Source organism: Acomys russatus, chromosome 29 (assembly GCF_903995435.1).
Source record: "Acomys russatus chromosome 29, mAcoRus1.1, whole genome shotgun sequence".
NCBI classification, from domain to species: Eukaryota; Metazoa; Chordata; class Mammalia; order Rodentia; family Muridae; genus Acomys; species Acomys russatus.
In genome coordinates, this window is record NC_067165.1 from 45934053 (window position 1) to 45946690 (window position 12638).

General features: G+C 54.0%; 1 protein-coding gene across 1 annotated transcript in view; it reads right to left on the bottom strand.

Moving 5' to 3' along the window:
- The window catches only part of Prdm16 (PR/SET domain 16), a 316464-nt gene that overhangs the window by 194996 nt on the left and 108830 nt on the right, over positions 1-12638 (bottom strand). The window lies entirely within an intron of this gene.

Consider the following 12638-nt stretch of genomic DNA (forward strand, 5'->3'; position numbering starts at 1 on the left):
CCTGCATGGTGTAGGTGTGACTACACGGTTATTCCTTCCACTTGAGAATTATTCAGCCCAGAGATCTGATCCCTTAGGGGTCTGTTACAGGCTGACCTGTGCACCATGCCCCTGAATCTGTGCCCTAAAGCCCAAACCTCCAGCACCAGGAAATGTGCGCCTGTTTTGAGAACAATCTCTGCTGATGAGGATGAGGACAACGCCTGCCCTTTCCTCCAGTCAGAGGGCGTCCTATTAAGAAGGGGACATTTGGGACTTGGGAGGTGGCTGAGCATTTAAAAGCACTGCCTGCTCTTTCAGCAGACCAGGTCTGGCTCCCATACCCACACAGTCATAACTCACAGCCATCTGTACCTCCAGTTCTAGGTAACCTAACACCCTCTTCTTCAAGCCTCTGGGGGCGCTACACGCGTGGTGCACAGACACTGACCACACGGAAGGATGACCGTGGAAGTACAAAGCTGGAGATGCTGGGTGACGTATCTCCAAGCCACAGAATGCCAATGACTCTAGGGAGTAATCAGGAGGGACATGGAATAGACAACTGCCTACCACAGCCGAACAAAGCATAGCAGCCTCAGGACCCTAAGGGAGGCATCTGCCCTAGCCACAGGTATTAGGATCAGGCACCTTCCACTGTAATCCAAGAAATGACGATTCAGAAAACCAACAGAGACCGAGCAGCTCCATCACATATTACCAAATCCATGCCAGGTATCAGAGAAACTGTTGGCAGATTCCCCTGAAGGCTGGGCCCACTCATACAGCACAGACTTTCCAAGGATCTGCCCACACAGTCCAGGGGCATACGTTCCCCAAATCTCTCAGGATCTGAGTCCCTTTGTTGGGGCCACCTCTATGACCTCAGCAGGTACTTCATCCAGAAGGGAAGAGCTCAAGACAGGAGCAAAACTTTGGGAGAGGCCACAGTGAAAAGTCGCTGACTAAAGATTCCACCAGGGACACTCTCCAAGACGCAGGTCTCACATACCTTAAGTATCAGAATTCATAACCCAGGTATGCTGGTGCATGCCTTTGATCCCAGCACTTAGCAAGCAGAGGCAGGTAGATCTCTGGGTTTGAGCTAGCCTAGTCTATAGAGTGAGTTCCAGGACAAAGAAACTGAATCTCAAAAAACCAAAAACCAAAAGCCAAAAACCAACCAACCAAACAAACAAACAAAAACCCACACATAAAAAGAATCCAAACAAACAAAGCATCAGAATTCAGGCTCAGATGCAATCTCTAGATAATTTATTTCAATACCCTCAGTGAACAAATGGGGAAACTGAGGCCCAGAGACTTCAATGGCTTGCCCAGGGTCTCAGTAGCACTCTCTGAGTCATGGTCTGACCACCTTTCTTTCTCTGCTCACTGAGACCTGCGTCTGAGCTTACGGCATCTTATGCTGTGCTGTGATTTTCGGCTGGAGCTGTAGCTCAGCAGTGTGTTTGACCAGCAGGTAGGAAGCCCTGGGCTTGGTCTCCTGCATCACATAACTGGATACGGTGTGCATGAATTCACACACACACACACACACACACACACACACACACACACACACACACACACACATGTGGGAGTGGGAGGAGGCAGGAGAATCAGTCTGGGGCTACAGGAAACACTGTCCTGTGAAGCCCAGGGAAGCTTTGTAGCCTCAGCCTGAAGACAGTGGGGGCACAATCACTAAGCTGTCCCCTGCTACCAAATACACAGGTTTGCCCCAGTTGAGTCAGGATGCTGCAAGGCTGGATTCCAAGGGGAGCCCGCTCATCTACAGAGAGGTAAGGGTGCCCTGGAATTACCCATCAGCTTTGACAGTACCGGGAAAGGCAACCACTCAAGGGCAGACACAGAAGGATATGTGATGACCTTTTAAAGCTTGACCTCTGGTCTAAGAGCCTAGGATTGGCATCTTCCACAGGAAGCAGGCTCGGCCAGACCCTGTACCTTCCTCCTTCAGGCCCACAGTTCTCCTACCTCAGGTCCTGACTCAGTTGTGGTGTGAGGATCAGCCTCCCCAGGCTTTGGGCTAGACTCAAAGTGGAGTCCCTGCTGGAAATATGGGCTGAGCCCCAGTGCCTCTACAAGAAGAAATGGAAACATGCTGCCGGTAGCTGGGGTGGCCCCCTGTATGGCCCTCCCAGCTGAGTGTCTGTGAGCATTTCCTGGCCATGAGAGCATAAGAGAAAGTGTGGGCTCCTGTCTGAGAACCCCGCTTAGCTGATAAGGGTGGCCTTGCCCTTAATGTCTCAAACTGGAGAATATGTCACCTCTCTGGTACAGGACACGTCACAAAGTGGGCCATCCTTTGCCCACAGCCCTGGTCACTGAGTCCTGGCGTGTCCCTGGGACTTGTGTTCAGGCAAATCCTCGAGCTATGGATCTGGGCACTTCTCCGAAAGCACAGGTCTTTACTCCCAAGGGGTTCATAACCTGCTCTATGGGATGCTAACGTCTGAAGGGCCCAGTGAACTAAGTTGTAGCGGACAGGCCTACTGGAAACTTCTAGAACTATAAACTCAGCTAGCCCAGGAGCCCAAGCAGTCTCTCTTGGACCTTGTTCCTGGAGGTGGCAAGGAAGTCAGAGCTGGCTGCAGTTCTCTAAGCAGAATGCCGGAGCTGGGATCAGCTCCCGAGGATGGGCCCAGTGGCTGGGGAACTTCCAGGCACCTGTGGCCTCTGAATTCCCGCTATTGTGTATGTCCCAGCCTGGCTGACTCAGTTGCATCTCAGTGCTGATGGGATGCTGGAGGAGGTCTTGGCCACCTCCCATGGGCACCTAGGCCCAGAGGCCTCACCCTCTTTAGCACACATTTGGCTGGGTCCTCCAGCCTGTGGGCCTATCTTCACTTCCTGAGGCCACTGGCAGCCAATGGCTCCAGAGGCGCCTGTTGAAAGCTAGGAACCGGCCAAGACCAGCCCTCCCCCCAGCCACCGCCCCCCCCCCCCAGCACTCTCCGGGCCGCCGCTGAGCGTGCAGAGGCCGAAGCAACGGCTGATAAATTAGTCTAGAGGGAAACAAGGCTGCTTCTACTTGTAAAAGGTCATTTCGACTTTGTTCTGGGTGAGGGTTTATCTCAGCTGCCACAGCGTCAGACAATGCCCGGGGCCTAAATGGCAGAAATCTTAGCTCTGCTCGTGAAATTACTGTGCTGATAAGACAGAATGGGCTTCGGAGAGATCTAAATGGGAAAGGAGTGGACGTAGGTATTTCTGAACACGGCTGAACAGGGATGACACAATAGGATGTACAATTAAAGTGGGCATTAGCCCAGAAGGGGAAACAGCCTGAAAGGCAGACAAAGGTGGCTCCTGTGGTCCTGCTTAGGGCTGGTAATCCCTGTCACTGCCCTGCACAGGCTGGCTGAGGGGTGCAGCTGCCGCTGCTGCCTGCCGCCGGGAGCTGGGCCTTCAGTGAGTCCCGATGGCACAGCCAGTTAGTCCTGGAGCAGGGGGGCAAAGCACACAGAGCTTGCAGGCAGTCTCAATTCCACGTTACAGGCGATGAAGGGTCAGTGCAGGCTGGGCCCCTCAAGCCGGGCACCGAAACGCACACGGTCTCGCTCGCTTGCTTGCTTGCTTGCTTAAGAAAGTCTCTTATGCAGCCCAGGCTGGCCTCTAACTTTCTCTGGAGCTAAGAATGATGGGGCACTTCTGAGACCCCATGTGTCTACCGCCCATGCGTTAGATTTATAGGCATGCACCACCACAGTGATCTACATGGAGCTAGAGACGGGCCGGAGAGCTTCCAGAATGCTAGGTGGGCCCGATCTCTGTCCCTGACATAGATATGAAGGGAGGAGAGGAGCTCAGGCCGTGTCTGACAGACCCAGGAAGATGTGGGGCATTGCTATTTCCCCAGAGCCAGTGGGGAGCCTTGGGGGCAGCCTATCTGTGAAGAGACAACTCCGGGATGAACTTTCCTGGACACGGATGCTTGTGTTCACTCAAGACAAACCCAGAGACAACTCAATCCCTGGGCCGAGAGAACCCATGTTAGGGTGTCCCACACGGGCCCAAGCAACTCCTGCCTGCCCGCCACTGAGCACAGGTGCAAGTGCTCCCTGAGGTGCTTGGTGGCCTGTGAGTGGCAGTGTCACCCTTGTCTTCAGCTGAAGCCAAGGTGGCTGGGACAACACCGTTAAAAGTACATTCCTGTGCCAGGGGACGTAAGCCACAGAGAAGCTTTGATAAGCAGGCGAGGCTGTCCTCTGCCTGCGGAGTGAGCCCCAGGGCTTACATCTCAACCCAGGCCCAGGGAGACCTTTTATGGGCTGGAACGCCTGGGCTCTTGTCTGACCCTGTGCACAGTGGGTGGGAGGGCTCAGGAGGGACAGTTGTCAGCACTGAGGCTGGGGCTCCCTGGGGAGACACCCGAGGGAGGGCCATCCTCGTGGCTCTTCCTGTTCCTTATGAAACCTGCAAATGACTGCAGTTTCTACAGCCTTGGTGGTCTGGTTGCTTTCTTCCTTCAAGAGGCAGCCCAGAGCAGCCCTGGCTATACCTGCAGGAATGCCCTGGGGTGCATACTGAGACCCTGCGTTGTGTCTATGTTACTCCCTGCCAGGCACAGACAGAAGCATCCTCCAAACCTTCTGTGTCTTCATCCCAACAGCACACTGAGGCTCCAAGATTACTGGATACCATGTCAACTGAGTATATGCCATAAGCCAGGTCTGCTTATAGCAGCTACAGGGCCACACAGGAGGGATGTGGGAGGCATGGAAGAAAGGCCACTGGGCAAAGAGATGCCCAAGGCAGGCACCGGCATCCTCTGCTCGGTTGCTGCTGGTGCGCAGATCCCTGAGGCTGGATGCAGGAATCCTATCCCTGTGGGCAGAAAAGCTACTAGGACCAGTATTCTGAAAGTGCCCTGGATGGAGACGGTATAGGGACAATTCTCTAAAGATGGCTTCAGAAACGCCAAGGCCAAGGTGCACTGTGGGACAGGGAAGTCTAGACACTGTATATTATTAGCTGTCAGGGCCAGAGCCCCACAGGGTCTTGCCTGGATATGCCCCTGTCCTCATCGGTCTGCCCACTTCGCCCGGGGCATCCTGGAGGCTGACACAGAACCCTCAGATTCATCTTCAGGATGGTGATAGCTCTCCCTGTGGGTCACAGACACCATGAGTACCAAGTAGTCCTTGCCTGGTCCTACTGCAGTCCCCAGAGCAGGGGCCAAGGACTTGAATCCACGAGAGAGAAACATCAAAGCCCTGGGGAAAAAGTGATACCCAAGGAGCCCGGCTTGGGCCTCACCCCAGGCAGAGTCAGACCTCCCTGTGGGGAGCCTGTCTTCCTTGGTTCTTCAGCCTTGGTTTCCTCTCAGCCAGAGGATGGCCGTGTGTTGACCACAGCTCTGAGTAGAAAGAGCCTCCTGTGGGCCCCGAGCAGGTGCCTGCCCAGTCCTCCTGCAAGGTTGCAGAAGAGCACCCACCCGGCTCATCAAGATGGCTAGGCCCAGGTGACTTTGTGAGCTCTCATTCATTTTCCTTAAGGTGAAAAGGAAGGTGGGGGAAATAGAAAAAAAGAGCCAACAGGTCCTGTTCCACAGACGACCTTAAGGGGCCACAGGCGAGGAACCCATCTTCTCCTCTACCCCAGCCTCCGGCCTCTGCTGGAACCTCCCACTCCACCTCAACCTCATACTTTCACATGTCAGCTCTCACAGGCAGCGTTCCGAGTCCGGATGGGCGCTGGCTGTCACTGGGGTAGTGTGTGAGGCGGATGGCAAAATACCATTTAAGAAGTTGGCATCCGCGGATGTCTCCCAAATATGAAAAGAAAACATTTATTTCCCCTTTTTCGCCTGTGAATCAGAGCACTCTATTTAAAGAAAGTGCCCTCTGCCGGGTTGTGGCTGAGTTATTACCGCTTAAGGAAGTGGAGGAGAGCCACCGGGAGGTACTCTTAGTCACTCTCTCTCCTTTTTTTCCCCTAAAATTCCTTATATACCCGGCTTCGAAGCTGGGCCTAAGATAGCACAGGATTGCATGGCATTCCTGGGCTGGAAATGTGGGGCTGCTGTCAGTGTGCCTGGGAGAGGCGGGAAAGGTTGGCTCCTGGGTCCCGCAGCTGTCCTTGAGAAATGGCCATATGTGGCTTTCTCCCTGGCTTTTGAGCTCAGCTCCTTCCCAGTGACACATGGTGGGCTGAGGCAGGGCAGGGGCCACTAGGGCATCATGCCTGGCCAGGGGTCTGGCTTCGTGGTGTCCACCTTGGAGCGCTTGCTCAGCGGCATCCTGGATGGTTCTGGACATTCAGTTTGCCTCCATAAGCGCATTCCTAACTGTCACTGGGAAGAGAAACCCACAGCAATGCCTTAGCCTTCTGAAGTCTCTCCAGCAGCCAGACAAAGAGAGGCTGCTCGGCGTCAAGGGTGTATGGCATGTCTAGGTAGAAAGCAAGGCACTGCAACGTTCTGGGGCCGGAGAGAGCGGGGTCGGGGGGGGGGGGGGGGGGTAAGGGGGAGACCACCATTGAAAAACAGCCTTAGAGCACTGGTTCTCAACCTGTGGTTCGTGGCCCCTTAGGGACTGACCCACCCTTTCACAAGGGTCACCTATCAGATGTCCTGCCTATCAGGTAACTTACATTAAGGCTCGTAACTATAGCAAAGTTACAGTTACGAAGTAGCAATGAAAATCATTTTATGGTTGGTTGGGGGTGGGAGGCAGTCCACCACAATAAAGAGTTGCGGCATCAGGAAGATCGAGAGTCGCTACTTTCAAGGGTGTGGCCATCCCAGGCGCGGCAGGCCCTTGCTGGCTTTCAACTGGCCAGGCTCCACACAGTGCCTTTAGTGGCGCTGCCATCCCACTGGTGGAACTATAGAACACATAACAAGAGGGTCCAAGAGCTGATGGGAGGATCGGGGCACCTGCCCTACCGGGTTGCTAGAGTGAGAGGTCAGGTAGAACTCCAGAACCTCTGCGGCACGGGGCAAGCAGGTCCTACGCATGGAAGTGCACTAGCGTGCGGGTGTGCCCATCTGCGTCGGAGCGTCTCCAGGAGTGTGAGCCTGCATGAGTATATGTGAAAGCCTGAGTGCTGTGTGCTGGTCTTTCCAAGTGGCAGTGAACACACAGGACACAGGCACCTCCCAAATTCCTGTTCCTGGGAGCCTTGTTGCCTGCCGGGCAATTTAAAGCCCTCCACTGTCCACCCTACGTAGCCCTATCATGGCGCCTCTATGCCACATGCACAGAACACGGCCTGCCACAGCCGGACTCATGCTAGGCCTCTGGTGAGATCGTGTATAAGAAGGGACCCCCCTCCCCTCCCCCTTCCTTCCTAGGGCAGCTTTTCTGTACCCTGACTGTGGACTACAATCTCTAGACGCTGTCACGAGCTCCGCCGCTGGACGAGAACTCTGGGTCTTAAACCCAAATCCTCCCCCCTCCCCCTAAAGAGAGATAACCAGCTCCTGCCAGGAATGAGCCTGGGTGGCAGTGATCAGGTGACACCAGCAAGCAGTTAGGTGAGAGTCATGACCCTACACTTCAGTTCTGGGGCCAATATACCTAAGAGGGGGCTCCAAGGAACACCCCTGACCCCTAGAGGATGATATATTAAACTCGTCACCACCAAATCTTTCTTCACAAACTCAGTTGTTATTGTCACAACCCATTCCAAGCCTGAGGAGACTCACTTCTTGCATGGCTTGCATATACACTGGATCTGCACCAGGCTTGCCTCTCTCACCATCTCAGACCCTGCAGCAGACCCTGGTAGGACTGAGAGGTTGAAGGCCTTGTAGCTATGGACAGTTCCAGGCATCCGTTTAGGAAGTTCCAAGCTGGTAACTCGGTGAACCTCTTTGTGCAGAAGGCTGTACTCGTGGGCGGCTCTGGACAGTCAGGGGGTTTCACACACGGATCTCTAAACCCATTTCCATTTCTCCTACACCCACTGTGAGATCAGAAACAGCAGGCAGATTCCCAGCAGCTCAGATGATTTCCTCATCAGACAGAGGCCACTGTTTCCAGGGCGGGGACAGTAAGACCGGCCTCATCCTGGGACTCAGGAAGGGTTCTTCTCATGTGGGCTCTTTCCCCAGCACCAAAATACACCCATCCTCACCCACACCCAACCCACAGCTTCTCTGCCCAGGTCCTTCATGTCGGACAGTGCAGGCCAAGCACATGGCCGCTGGTGCTGGTGGGGAGTGTCCGCTGGTGGGAACACATGTGCCTGGTAGGAAGAGGAGTTTCCTAGGGTTTCCCCTATCTCCAAGATCAGTATGGATCCAGGGCATGAATTTAGGCTCAGAATTCTGCTCTGAGCCCACAGTGAGATCTGCTTCTCACAGCACCCCAGCATAGGGCAGCAGGGTGGAGATACAGGTGGTCCCTTCCCTGGGTGGTCAGAGCTGGACACCAGGACTTTAGCCTAACGCTAAGCAGGAAGAAGCAGACACATCCTGAGGCACAGCCATGCTAGGAGGGAGATGCCTCTGTCTGTGGGCAGGCCCAAGGGAGGAGAATAGTTTCCTTATGCGAGGGTCTGTGAAGGCCGGAGGAGAGAGGGCAAAGATGGCTGCCTCAGGAAACCCCGAAGCTGAATCTTGGACCCATGCTGGGGTCCCGGGGTGAGATCACAGTCCTTCCTGCAGGCCAGGCCCCTCTCTGGAAACTGGCAAACCTACCAGTTCATCTCTCCTGCCATAGGACTGATGTTAGCCTCAGCATTCAGCCTCAGCATTCAGGGCCCTGAGTGCATGTTCTCAGTGTGTGGAGAAGCTTGCTCTTGGTCCGGCCATTTAGTGCTAAGTCACAGTGGCTTTAATCGTCTCTTAGAGATCCTTCATCCTGGAGGGGTTGGGGGTGCTGACAGAGACTAACACTACCTCGGTGGATACTCTACCTTCCCTGGTAAACACATCAGACTGACAGACCGCTCCCCAACATCGCCATCCCACCATTTTTGCCCACCCTCAATCGCGTACTTCCCACTCCCCATTCTTAAGGGAAGAAAAGCCAAGGCTGCCTGCGGTGTGCAGGGAAGGCTAACGCACCTATGCACAAGCAGGCACTCCCATCTGTCTTTTCAGCCAAGCTACCCAAGGCTGGCATTTGGAGGGATGAGCTCCCAGTAAAGGGACAGAAGTTTCTCGGAGCCTGACAGCAGGGTTTTCATCTCTGGTCGTTAGGGCAACCTGAGGGTCCCTGAAAGTGATCTATGGCAGAGCAGAGGGAGGAGTGCAGCAGGCTGAGGTCGCTGGACCAATCTCCTCTATTGCCCCTGTCCTGTTACCTTGGCCTGTTTGTCGATCGAACAAACGGACGCACGTACTACTACTCAGACCCTCGCTGTAGGAAATGATGCCGTCCACGTCACGACTGAAGCCACCTCAGTTCACATTAATGCCTCTGAAACACTGGGAGACACGTTCATGCAGCAGACGATATTTGGGTGTCAATCACAGGCTTAACACCATCCCAGAGACTGACTTGCTGGAGTGACAGTTGTATCAACGCCATCCCAGAGACTGGCCAACTTTCTGGATATATCTTCTACAAGACCCTAGTCTAACTCTGGAGAAGTGTGGCCGATGTCAGCGAGGAGCCTGTCTCCAGTCCCTCTCCAGCTACCCTGCCTTACGTGCCTTTACCCAAGCAGGCCCAGGCACACAGCTACAGACCCAGCCTGGGGCAGGTGGCCTCTGAGCAACCCATCCAGAGCCCATCCCTCTGGGCTGTCACAGCAGCCATCTCTTAATTAGCAAAATAAACAGCACGATGATAAATGTCATAATTTACTCAACACATGATCAAAATCATTGCTTTTGCAGACCTCAGGGCAATAAAATGCAATCACGGGGTGATTTATTCCCACCGGCAGGGTGAGCGCACAGCCTCGTGTCAGTAAGCAGGGCGTGACATGTGAGGGATGGTGGCCAGATGGAGGAGCCTGGGAATTGGGCTGCCCTTCCCTGAAGCCTCCTCCTTGAGGGACAGAGTCCACAGGGATGCCCAGGCATTGAAACCACACCCACACCCACATATAGACCCATCAGCCAGGCCCAGGACATCTGACATGCTTCCTTCCAAAACAAGCACAGACTGCAGCCTTGCCGGTCCCAAAGCGCTCGGGTAAGGGGGCTGTAGAGCGATTGGAGGTCACCAATACACACGTGAGAGGGAAGAAGAGGGACAGTCTCAGTGGTTAGTCCTGGATGGAGGGCTGGGCTTCGAGTCCCATGTGAACATCGAGAGGGGCAGGCTCAGGAGCCGCAGCCTAGCTCTGCTCTACCTGGAGTGGGGGTGTCCCTCATATGTCACTGTCTGATCCATGGGTGGGTAGTTGCTCTAGTCTGACCATAAACCTTTTCCTCCCTAGTTACGCCGAAGCCTCATGCCAGCCACGCAGATACCTGCCCTTTCATTTTGTCATCTGAAACAAGAACTTTGCTCTAAGAAAAGGAAATGACGTGTGCCCACAGCATCCCAGGGGATGCTACAAACAGTGAATCTGACCCTCATCCCAAACTGGCCACCAGAGAGGACCACAGGCATTCTCCCACTTCTATGCTCCTCCGTAGGAACCAAGATCTGAAGTGCAGACTAGCCACAGACTGGTTGGTTGGTGTGCCCCACTCCTAGGCCACTCCTCAAGGAAGCCAAACAGAACAGACCCTCCTTGGCTTTCATCTGTCATCTTTGCTAAAATGTCACTGCTTGCTCTCTTGCAGCAAATGCATACCACGTTAATGATCGCAAAATTCAATTACTGTGATTCAGAGAACTTAATTATGAGGGCGAGTGTGAATAATTACGTATGCAATCTGGGACCACTCTGAGACTGCACCCATGCATGCTGCCCTGAGCTGACTAGGGGCATCAACTTGCTTGTACATTAACGCTTTCTGGTAGCCCCTGCCTCTCTCTGCACCTGCACGGTGGCTGGTGGGCCAAGGGCCGGTGTGAGTGGCTGGGGTGGTTCACAGAAGGCTCCTTTCCCTGGGCTAGGGAGAGACCTGGGCCCTGGGTCTTTGGTTTTCTTTCCATCCTGAGCCGTGATCAGAGATAAGGCACGTAGGGCAAATAAGTCAGGAAAGGCTGGGAGGGCCACCAGAACTCGCTGGCTTTGCTGAGCTACCTTCGTACTTCAAGGAAGACAAAATCAAAACAGAGCAGAACAAACAGCAACGATGAATAGCGAAAGGGACGTGGAAAGGGCAGAGTCCACTCGTGGGAAAGTAAAACTGGGAGGAGAGGAGAGGCCTCCATACTGTTCCCAGGCCTAGAGGCCGCAGCCTGTAGAACTCAACCCAAGTCAATCCCAGACCCCAGGAACTGAGTGAGATTCCACCTGCCTCCCCAGGAGCCTCCTTTGTCTCCCCGGGCAGTGGTGGCTTCTTCTCCCAGTGGTTTCAAGGATACACTCCCACAGATACAGCCACAGTTCAGCTGGAGGAGGACACAAAGCCCAGAAAAGGGGCATAGAGACAGGTGACACTGCCTGAATTCACAAAGAAAAACAAGGTCAGATGAGATACTATCCAGTGTGCCTAGACCACTGTCTCAGGGCATTGACCAGGGGGTGGGGGGTGGGAGTGGGGGTGGGGGGTGGGCAGCTATCTATAAGTACCACCGTCATGAATGGTAGCTGTCACGTCACCACCATGGGACAAAGCTCTCTGCAAAAAGGGCGACACCACACACACACACACACACACACACACACACACACACACACACACCCTTACCCTTCACTCTCAAGCACCTACACAGAGAGTAAACAAAGCTGTGAAAGTCAACAGGCCCCAAGGAATGATAACCACAGCCCTGTACCAAGCCTGGCACCCAGGGAGCCACTGTGATACGAAGCATTTCTTTTAAAAACTAAAATCAAACAGAAACTTGTATCAGCCACTGAGCAGACAAGAACAAAGTCGCTTCAAGGTCGTCCAAAGAACTACCTAATAGTGTTTGTAAGCTTCGTTTGTTTACCCTCCAAGCATCTGAAAGCTAGCCTCTTGATTAAACAGTGAAGATCCTTTCGTGCATTAAACAAACACCCTCCAACGCCAACCATCTCCAGCACACCAGCAGGGAAAGCGGGAGTGGCCCTCTGCAAAGCCAGATCCAATTGAGCCCAAACTGTCACGCTGTTTAAACACACTGCCCTTGGACCACAGAGCATATGTAACATGTGCCCACTGGAGGGAGGGGGACGCCATGCCCTACTCTCCTGCCTCACCTGGTTGGTTCTCTGGCCTGGGTACCAGGCGTTAAGACGATCTCAATCTCGGTAGCCATGCCCTGCATCTGTTACTGTGATGGTTGGAAACATGACAAGTCAGCTCCTGAGATACAATTGCCACCACGCTGAAGCCAATTCACCATCTCTTCACCCACTGAGTGAACCCAGCATCTCACCTGGACCCTCCAAGCCCTCTGAAGAACCACTAAGGGTGGCTCACATTCAGAGCAGGAGCCCCATGCCCTAGACCATAAGCCAAAGTGGACCCTGTGATACCAGAGACCTCACTCCACCTGTCTTCTGAGGCACCCGGAGTTCCGGGCACTCAACCTCAGTCTTGCAGGTCACGCGAACAGCATATAAATGTGACCCAGCCACCACCAGGAGATGCATCAACTCCCCCGGCTCTCCACGCTATCCCCTCA